The sequence below is a fragment of the Cucurbita moschata genome, unplaced genomic scaffold (genome assembly GCF_002738365.1).
Source record: "Cucurbita moschata cultivar Rifu unplaced genomic scaffold, Cmos_1.0 Cmo_Scf00038, whole genome shotgun sequence".
In the NCBI taxonomy this organism is placed as follows: Eukaryota; Viridiplantae; Streptophyta; class Magnoliopsida; order Cucurbitales; family Cucurbitaceae; genus Cucurbita; species Cucurbita moschata.
In genome coordinates, this window is record NW_019268554.1 from 1,132,854 (window position 1) to 1,144,165 (window position 11,312).

Sequence of the window (11,312 nt, forward strand, 5' to 3'; positions counted from 1 at the left end):
ATATGATATTTAAGATGCGGGCATATAACAACTATCAAACTTTATTTCAACCTTACCTTCAAACTCTCTTTCAAAAATCTCTATGCTCCCGTTTTCAAAAACCTTCTTCTCAAAACCGAGTCAGAGACGTGAGAATACGTTGTTCGGCTGTAGACAGCGCAAATCCAAATTGACTTGACTCACTCGGTGTTGGGAGTGAGAGCCGTACAACCGCAAAAGTCCGCTGCTAACAAAAGCTTTAAGAAACCGATCTAAATTACAACAATAACAAATTGTAACTTGTTTGGATCTAAAAAAAAATATCTCAACCCGACCCAACTCAACCCACAAACACCCATAGATATTAAGTAATTGAGTCGAGCTGATAAGCATTATCATGACATAAAGGGTGGATTTTAACGATAGACTCACTACCCATTATTAAGAATTGATACGTGCAGCACCCGTGTAACACAAAAAAAAATAAAAAAAAAGTTGCACAGTATTACGTCGGAGTGGAAAAAATTTCAAATAGTAATATTGATTCATGTCATGTCAATACAACATTGAGCCGATTGCTCGTGCTCGTATAAATTTTTACATATTTAAACTAAGATTAAAAAAAAAATTTAAAAAGTCAAAAGGTTCAAGAATACTTGGATTTTTTTATTTTATATTTTATTATTATTATTATTTTGTAATTTGGATTTTAATTATGGCAAATGGCCAACCTTCATTCAGTAAGAAGGGGAAGACCAAATTTGGTTCAAAAGTCAAAAGGTATTTAAAAATAAAATTAAAAAACAGAGACACGTGGAAATGGGAAAATGCATATAAATAAAGGTAAAAGAAAAATAAAAGTTGAAAGGATTGAGTGGACTTTTTTCTTTAAAAAAAATTAAATAAATAATTTCATATTTTTAAAATTATTATAAAAATTTAAAATATTTGGCGGAGTGAGCTTAATAAAATTTTAATTATTAATATAATATAAATTATTGATAATTAAGATTTTTTAAAATAATAATAATAATAATAAAAACAACTCACGAATACAAAATTAGATAGTAACCTAATTAATTCAAAATTTCGAGTTGGTCCAAAAGATTTTTCCAACCGACAAAAAATTAGGATAAAAAAAAAGGTATTATCATTTAAGTAGTTTGTTTTAAATATTTTTAATTTGTTTCTACGTGAAAAGAAAAAGGAATAAACTAAATTAAATAATCTTAATTTGACATATATTCTGATTAATGTGGTAAATTGTAACACCCAAAATTAGATGCTCAAGAGAAAAGAAAAGAATTTGAATATTTTTTTATTAAAAAAAAAAAGTTGCATTTGACCAAATTGATGGGTTGAAAAATACGAACACATGCTATTATAATTTTACGTTAAATAAAACCTAAATTTTGTCTATAGAATTAATTTCATATATATATATATATATATAGGTTGTACTCATGCAAAGTTTTTAATTCTCGCATGAAATCTAACACATGGATCATTGTAAAATTTAGAGAATTGAACGTGAAATCGATGTCATGGATTCATATTGGTTTACTTGGATACAAAGGACAGAATCGAACATTCATTAAAGAGAAATTGGTGACATCAGCCTAAGCTAATCAAATAAGTGATCTAACTATAGTATAGGCTAAAAATTATATGAGTTATGATAATGTATGAGTTGTATAATGTGACGTCGTATATTAGCGTATGATGATGTATGAGTATATGATGATGTGTGAGTAATGATGATATATGAGTTTTGATGTGCATAGTATATATTTCGATGAATGATGTATTTGATATGCTTGATGCACTTTATGGCAATATGATGAGTATGATGATTGCATGACGTTTCACTTGATATGATGATGTTTTCCCATATTGAGCATTTTATATGATGATGAGTGCCATATTGCATCATGTTGTTAGATCGACATAGGACACAACTCTAAGAGAATGAAAATGATATTAATATAAATATCCACGAGCATGTGTTACCTAGAGTAACAAAGAGATGAGATTAGAGGGTTGTGTCAGAAGAGACATTATGATGAACTTAAAGGAATTTCATGCATATTGTGTGTTCATAAGCTTAGGGTTACTTTAGATGATGAGTGCGGATGCACACAGTATGATGACGAGTGCGAATGTGCATATTATGATGACGAGTGCGAATGCGCACAGTATGATGATGAGGGTGTTCATGAGGCGCATGACACTATGGGATTCCGCTGACCCCCAGACGTCATTACATATTAGCTTGACCTGAGGGTCCAGGGGTGTGCGAGCACCCTGGAGATTCACATTCGCAAGTGTGAGTCGTGCGTAGGTAAGTACACATCAAATTTGTCCGAGATTGAAGGCCTCCCCTATGATGTTAGAGATAGGTCCCTAAATCATGATTGCATGTGTTTGCATTTGCATAACCCCTATAGTGGGGTCACTTACTGAGTATTCTTCGAAATACTCAGGTCGTGTGCCACATAATTTTTCAGGTAAAGGCAAGGCACACTTGTATGGAGGACGGCGACGTCGCGAGCAGAGACTGTGGCACGGGCATAGGGTAGACTCATATTTAAATTCTTAGTCTTAGGTTAGAATAAGTTGTTTTTCATTCATTGCATTAAATTATTTTGTATTTTTTTTTATTTTCTCTAAATTTCAGTATTTTGTATTTAAACACGTAAGACCATGACTTGTTTTCCAAGAAGAAGTTGTTTTAAGCGTTTTCGAAGTTTATGTTATAAATGATGTTTATTTTAATAGTTGTTTTTCTACACTAGAGATGAGCATGAGACGTTAGTAGTGACTCTAAATATGTGAAAATTTTGGGTTGTTACCGTTGTACTTTTCTATACATGACTTATGCACATACACATAAACCCATAAGGCGAATACCACTTTCTCGTAAATATTGGACTGCTTATGGGCTTACATAGTCACACGAAGGTGAACCACGAAAAGAAATAGGACATGAAATGATATATAAGTATGCGTCTATACAACCATGCCTAGAGACGTAATCCATGACTCATAGACAGACAACATGCATGAAGTCTCACGTATAAAATCATGTTACTATACAAAATTGATCAAAATGGATCAAGAATTGTACTCATTGTGGTCAAAATAACTGTCCAAATATTGAAAATTCAGTTCAACCGAATTGGTTGGGTTTGGTTCAATTGAATCGGGTGACATCGCTTTTCTTCTTCCTTAACCTACCTGTGCATGCATTCATTTTTCAGAAAATAGGTAGAGCTCGAACGGTTTTTTTTAGCTTTGTTCTCATGATTCGAAGCTCGATTCAACTCAATACTTTACCAAAGTTGGTCATCTATATCTCCAAACATATTCGTGCAATTTTCATGAGCTTTCATTTAGAAATTCATGATATATCATCAAGGTTCATTTCCTTACTCAAAATTCGAGTGAGGTTTAAGTGGCCGTTTATGACCTTTTCAACCCTCGATTCCTTTTTGGAACTCTACACTAATGAAAGGAAGCTAATGACACAAAAATAAGCCCTCAATGTGCCCTCCAAAGAGAGAATTTACCAACTGAAAAATGAACCGGTTCAAGCCTAAAACACATCTTTGAACCTTGAACGGAATCTTTGATTCTAGACCTTCTCAATCCTCGATTTCTTCACAAGAAATGTTTCCCTTGACACGCTATTCACAAGCCCTTAAGGGGAATTCAAACCTCATTCATATTTTTCGCCTATCTTTGTGGCTTTATCGAACATTAGATAAGGTTCTCTTTCGCCAACTGAACACCACTCGTGCGAAATCTAAGCTTGTTCAGCCACACAACTACTCATGCATGCATGTTCTGTAACGACCCTAAATTTCTACATATCTAGAGTCGCCACTAACGTCTCATGCTCATCTCTAATGCAGAATAAAAATCTAAGAATGCTCATCTTTATTAGCGGAAAAATTTAAAACTTCAGAATACATTTAAACATTGGAAGACACTACCAGACTTACGTGTTTCAAACATCGTGTTGGAGTTCAAAAAGATGAAATAAAACGATTACAAATTAATTAATATAAATGAATGAAATGCAAACGCCCTATCCTAACCAAGACTAGGAATTTTAAATATGCAACTATCCTATGCACGCGCCACTGTCTCTGATCACGATGTCACCGTCAACCGTACATGGGAGCCTTGCCTTTACCTGAAAAACAATATGGCACACGGCCTGAGTATTTCGAAGAAATACTCAGTAAGTGACCCCACTATAGGGGCCATGCTAATGCAAACACATGCAATCATGAATAGGGACCTATCTCTAATCATCTTAGGGGTGGCCTCCAGTCTCGGACAAATTGGATGTGTAGTATTTCCCTACACACGACTCACACGTGCGAGTGTGAGTCCCTAGGGCACTCGCACACCCCCTGGGCCCTCTGATCAAGCTAATCTGTAGCGACGTCCGGAGGTCAGCGGAATCCCATAGTGTCATGCGCCTCATGAATACCCTCATCTGTGTGCATTCGCACTTGTGCGCATTTGCGCTCATTATAAGGTGCGCGTCCGCACTCATCATCTCTAGGGGAAGTAGCCCTATGCTTATGAACATACAAAATGCATGAGGTCCCTCTAAATCCATCGTAATGTCTCTTCTGACACAACCCTCTAGTCTCATCTCTTTGTTACTCTAGGTAATGCATACTCGTGGATATTTATATTAATATCATTTTCATGCTCTTAGGGTTGTGTTCTATGTCGATCTAACAACATGATGCAATATGGCACTCATCATCATCTAGCATACTCAATATGGAAAACATCATCATATTAAGGTAAAAATCATGCAATCATCATGCTCATCATAATGTCACAACGTGCGTCAAACATATCAAGCGTCATTCAACAAAATATGTATATACTGCACATATTATCAAGCATCATAATCCACACATCATCATTACTCATAAAATTTATTTATCCTATCCTATAGTAAGGCCACTTACTTGGTTGGCCTTGGCCGAAGTACTCCCTAAATAGCTAAACGTAAGCTTCCGTTCCGTGAGAGCTACTTCTTACGTCACCGGGGTTTGTTTCCTATCACACCGTTCACCACTTTCCGTTAGTATTTCAAAATTAATTTACCTATAATTTAATAGATATACAGCTCTAAAACGGCCTTGGATACCTTAATCGGGGCCGAAAACAGATCCGGGAGGGTCAGAATAGTGGAAACCTAGCTGAAAATAAGTGAGCCGAGCCGAACAGCCGCCGGAGGAGCCGTCGGAGCGTCGCCGAAGGGAGCCCGAGCCGTTTGCGCTGAGCAGAACCGAGGGACCGCCTGCGCCGCTATGTGACACGTGGCAGCAGTAGAGCGAGCCACGTCGCGAGATAGCATCGGGTCGAAGCGCGGGTCGCAGTCCGATTCGGGTCGTGGTCTGGGTCGCAGGCTACGGAGGCTACTAGGCCAAGACTACAGTTGGGCCTTGGCTTATTGGGTTGGGCTGAAAGTTTTTTTTGGGTTGCAGGCCGGCTCGATTGGACCGTGGGTCTGGTCTCAAGTTGGTTCAATTGAACCGTAACTTCTGGGCTGGTTTGAGGTTTGGGCCGCTGTAGTTGGACTGGGCTGAAGGCAGAAGCTGAGGGAAGAATGGGCTGACCCTCTCAGGTTCTGGGTTCGAGTTGACCCGAATCCGTGGGTCTCGTCTTCCTTACCCGACTTCGGCCGATTTTCCGGCTAGCTTTCTCTCTCTCCTTCCCACGGCGTTTCCGTTGCCGATTTCGGTCCTCTCTCTTCCCCTTCATCTTTATTTCTTGTCCTTCTTTCTTTTCTGGAAGTCTTGTAGCCTAAAGGTTCCTAAAACCACAGATCTATGAACAATTAAGAAAAACTCAATTTTCCGACCTCGGTTACCGACGACGGCGTTTACGAAGAAGCACAGAACGCACCTTGAGTTATCGTGCTTTCGTTAGGGACCCTTCTCGTGGTGGTAACAGGTCGTTTGGTGTTGATTTGAGGGTGGTTTGAGAGTTCGTCAGAGAAACTGGACACTCGCCGATTTTTTTTTCCGAAATCTCTCTCTCTCTTGTAGTTTCTGTCTTTTCTCTCTTTACAGGTATCCTGATGGTGTTGGGTGTCATGGACTGAGGGCTAGGCGTGCTGTGGCCGTGGTTTCGAGTGGGTTTTGCGAAACTCGGCGGTCGTCGGAAAACTCGCGGGTTTTCCGGCGACTGAGTTTTTGTTTTTTTTTTTTTTGTTTTCTCGTTTTCCTCTTTTATTTATTTATTTATTTATTATATTTTTTTTTCTTTCTTTCCCGGGTCGTTACATGTTCAATCATCTGCGACTCTAACCAACTTGCCTCTATACTAGGCCAAGTCAATCTGCTCCACCTTACCTACTCTAGACCAAGGTCTCTCATATGCAACGTCACATCTCAATAATCAATTTGGTTCTCATCAACCAACCCATGCATCATGAGGTCATCCCATGTCTCAGGACACTTTGACCATCTTGTCTTGCTCAAGCATGTCTATCCAAATTGATCCATGTGTTGCTCATCTCATTGGGACGTTCTAAACATCCATCCATCTTAGTTCTCATCGAGACATGAACCTTTCCATGTTCATGCTAAGTCATTTACGGGATCCATAACATAGGATGAGATGTAATGTCGGCACATTCGTGCATCCGACACTGTCCTTGATACTTTGACACATGTATATGTGCTAGGATAGCTCACTTACGCCACAGAGCCCAAAGGTGTTGGAGAGCTAACACCAATTTCAAATCTTTGTGGAGAGACGTCATTTTGCGAGCGACCATATGGCCTTGTAGAGCATCCATTGGATATTCGATTAACACTAAATTTGGTGAGCTTTCATCTTTTATATAGACAAACTTAACTTCAAAGCAGCATACCTAGACTCCGAAATCTCGACTTCTGAGGTTATGGCCCATATGCCTACCCATCCTTCTTCGAGTTTGTCTTCGACACTCGTGTCACCTTATTCTTTCCAATCTTTCTTATGCCTCAGCTTGGCTTTAATGCACACTCTTCTTGGTGTGTTGGATGATGCACCATCTTCATGGTCGCATCATGGTACTTATCTGTCTTGGTCCTTGCCACTTGAGGAACGTCAACTTGTCTATTGACGTGTGAGAAGGTTGTGCACAATCCTCCACTTAAACTAGTCATTGTCCTCGATGACTTTCTCGCATACACAATTGCATCGTCGATTGTGACACCGTGCTGGAGCCAAATTGTAAATGTTAAACACCTAAAAGTATACACCAATGGCTCCAACACGGTGATAAATTATACGACGAACTAGCATGAAATACAATTCCGACGTATGCATGAAAGATATGATAAATGATATGTACGGAACGCTAGCGGAGTTATATTAAATGATAATGAAAATGGATGGAACGAACATGTTCATCACAAATATAAGCGTGGTAGGTTGTAACATTAAAACAGTCCTATGTCAATGGCATTTTGGGGCATGGACTTGGCAATCAATAACAAATGTGAACATGGCAAGTTGTAGCCAATAGATGCGATAAGAAATTTATTAGAGGTAGATGGATATCCAATGTTCTTGGTGCCTAACAATTATTATGTCGTACAAATTATTGCTCATTCCCGTTCTTCTTGAAAGACTTTTAGAATTCAAGATTTTTTGGTCAATATTTCATAGCTTTTTCTTTAAGGTAGCCAGATTGACCTTGTTCTAAGAATTCTTGTTCAAGGGAACGTTTTATGTAACGGTCCAAATTCACGGTTACCAAATATTGTCCTCTTTGGACTTTCCCTTTTCAATTTCCACACTGTTATAAAGATGTTTCGTTCTACCCAATCGATTTGGGATCTCACACTATATATACATAAAATAGTTCTTTTACGACTTTGAAATTACTATGTTTTTTTTATAACGATCCTATTTTTTCTACTAAAATAGAGTCGCTATACATGACATAACTGTTAACGGTGGAAAATATCTTGAGATTTCAAAAGTGTTTAGTGTCTATATATAACCAGAAACTGTCTATTTACAACTCATAAACTAGCATGTTTATCTAAGCTAATAGACGACATTATTCAATGTGAAAGTGTTGAGATTTATGACCTAAAGTGTCATTATTGGGACTAAAAATGTAAAAAAAAAAATCGTCTTCAACCTTCAAATTTGATGTGTTCAGAGCATTGGTTGAGAATCCTTTCCGAACTATTGATCTAGGCTTTTGAATCACCGGACCCATAATCTAGAAAGAATCAAAAGTATAATTTATGGGCTAAAAAATAACCTTTTCCTTGAAATGGAGCGTTTAGGTGTTGGAATACTTCTAAAAATGGTTCGATCTACTTTATGAGATTATTTGAATAAATCTTGGGAAGGAATCTCAAAGAGAAAAATGTTTAGAAGATCCATTTTCAATTAAGTCCAAGAATGGTAAGAAACCGATTGGAAAGATCACAACTTTGATGAAGAAATCGAGTTCGGTAGAACAAGATATGATAATTGGAAGAAATTAGGAAAGATCACAATTTCGGGAAAACGGAGGAAATCTATAAATTCTCAAAAATTGTTTGAAATTCATATGCAAACGTGTTCATAGGAGATTGAACTCGCGTTGTATGACACAAGAAGTTTGAAGCTCATAGCAAGCGGAAAAGTAAACTCGAGACAAATATCGTCCAAAGTAGCCCTTCTAACTTTCTCAAGTAATACTTGTAGAGATCACTAGGACATGCAAACGTACGAGCATATCTTATCTTAGGTAGTTATAATATGCATGATTAAGACTCTGGAGGGACAATTTGGATCACGGTGCCATGGATGGTGTATACAAAAATGCCTCTAAGATTATAACCCGAATATTTGACTATTTGATTTGTGTTTGTTTGCAAACATTTAATATTTTTTTATCTAAGATTATATCGAAAAGTTATGAATTATGGATAAATAAAAGTTTTTAAAAAATTAATTTTTTTTAACCATGGCACCCAACCATAAAATATAGTGTTACTAATCAAACTAACCCGAATTTTTGGGTTGGTTCAAAAACTTCTCTCAACCCAACCCAACTCAACCCGGCCTATGTACGCTTCTAACTCAAACTAAACCCTTACTTACAAAAGAAAAAAATATATATATGAATATTTAGAATTTGCAATCGATATTAGTGATGCAATGTAACTTATAAATATCTGATATTTAAACTTTATGCAGGTTTTAATTATGTAATATGTACGGTGGATAAGTATGTTTTTTTTAAATAATTAAAAAACAAAAACAAACCATCTAATAGTTCAACCTAACTTAACCCGAAAATTGAAAGAGTATAATAAACACGTTATTAAGTTAACACAATCTTAATAATCGAAGGACTAAACTTATATATATTTGCAGATATACCCTCCAAAGTTTTGAATTTACCATTGATGTGGAAAATGTCAAATCCACCCATACTATGTCATAATGGCTGAAGTTATTACATGTTCCAACCTCATATTTAAGAATATATCACCTTCCATTTCTTTTAATTGAAGATGGGTATATATTTATTATATGGTAGGGATTTATGGTTGATTAATTAACTTTGGGGGACCATTTTGCAATTTCTAAAACTTTACTTTTAAGGCAAAAGCTTAAGCTACTCGATAACGAGGGGGCCAGCCTCCGGAGAGGTTTAATGGGCGTCCTAATTTTGGTCATAATTCACCTAAAAAAACGGCCAATTTTTCCCTATGCATGTGCACGTTTAATCACCTAAAAATAATTGGCGTACCAGATATTGTCTTCTTTGGGCTTTCACTCTCGGGCGTAATGTTTTTAAAACACGTCTGTTGGAGAGAGATTTTTACACCCTTATAAAGGGTGTTTCGTTCTCCTCCCCAACCGATGTGGAATCTCGTACTATCGTTATTAACTAGCACCTCGAATTATATCTATAAGAAAGGAAGTGTAGCACGAGTAAGTAGCTTGCTAAACTTAAGAGACTTACCATTGATCTGGGCTTCCTTGTTTCATACCGTGTTCAGGAATCTTAGGGTGTTATGATTCACTCTTTCTTTTCTATGTTTTTATAATTATGCTTTATCATATACTCTATGTGCTCGTAGTTCCAAACTCGCTTCGACCATCTACGAATCGTCTATTCGACTCCCTAATTCCTAAAATAGCATACAGACTAATAGTTAGGCATACTCATGACCCTAATTTAGCACTTGGTGCATCGGTCAATTAGTCCCCCAGGGTTAGTAGACTACATAGTTAGACTCAACGTTGGACTAGCAAACTATCGAGGTATATTGTATACATCCATGCCCCTTTTTTTTAGGGCAGGTTCATTGTAGTCTAGGTGGCGTCCTTTTAATAGTCCCCACATTGTATATTCATCATCTAGGGAAATCACCCTGTATCACTATCAGATAGTAAATCATTATGTAGACCCCTATGAGTCAGGTTGACGTATAAGGATTGGCTAGCAAAACCCCTATTCATCCCCACGTAGCAAAGAAAGTGTTATAAGACAATAAGCATAATTCAAGAGAAACACAATATGTTCGCTAATCAAGGAACCCGAACATTCTCTTACTTCAATCTTAGTCTCCCAAACAGACGCTCATGTGGGCCTAAAATAACACATTGCATGTAACTTAAACTCTAACATCGATCTAGCAAATTCATCCTACTCCACGCTTGTAAGAGTGAAAACTATTCCCACAAACCAACACGAGTCCTTTCAGCATACTTCATGCCCACTCACTTGCATCCTAGAAAAATTCTCAAGAGGTCACCCAACATAAAATTGCTCAAAACAAAGCACATTTAATCGTGAAGTTTCCATAATTGAGCCACCGAAAAGAAAGGTACACCTTGTTGGTATAAGTCACTCCGTTATCTTATCCTCAGGATCGCTCTCATTCAAATATGGCTTTAGTTCATTCATGTATCCCTTTGTTACTCAGTTGTTACATGTCCACCAATTTTCACTTTAGTTCGTCCATTAACCACATCTTATTGGGTTAAAACATGGTTTTACCTAGGCCCCAATTTGACAAGATGCAACAACTTTAACCAAGTTAGGCCAAAGATCTAGAGAAGTATGACAACTTTTGTCTTCTCTTTTGACTTTCATAATTTACTAATTAATAAACCCGTTTGTTGCTTTGATGATAATCATACTAAATGTTATTGTCAAAATCTGGATCGAATAATGAACCTGACCTTCACTTGACAATGATACAAAACTTTTTGAAAGAGAGAACGTGAGTTGCAAAACAAGAAAAACTTACCCATCAATATGATATTTGTCATAAAGGCTTCAATGT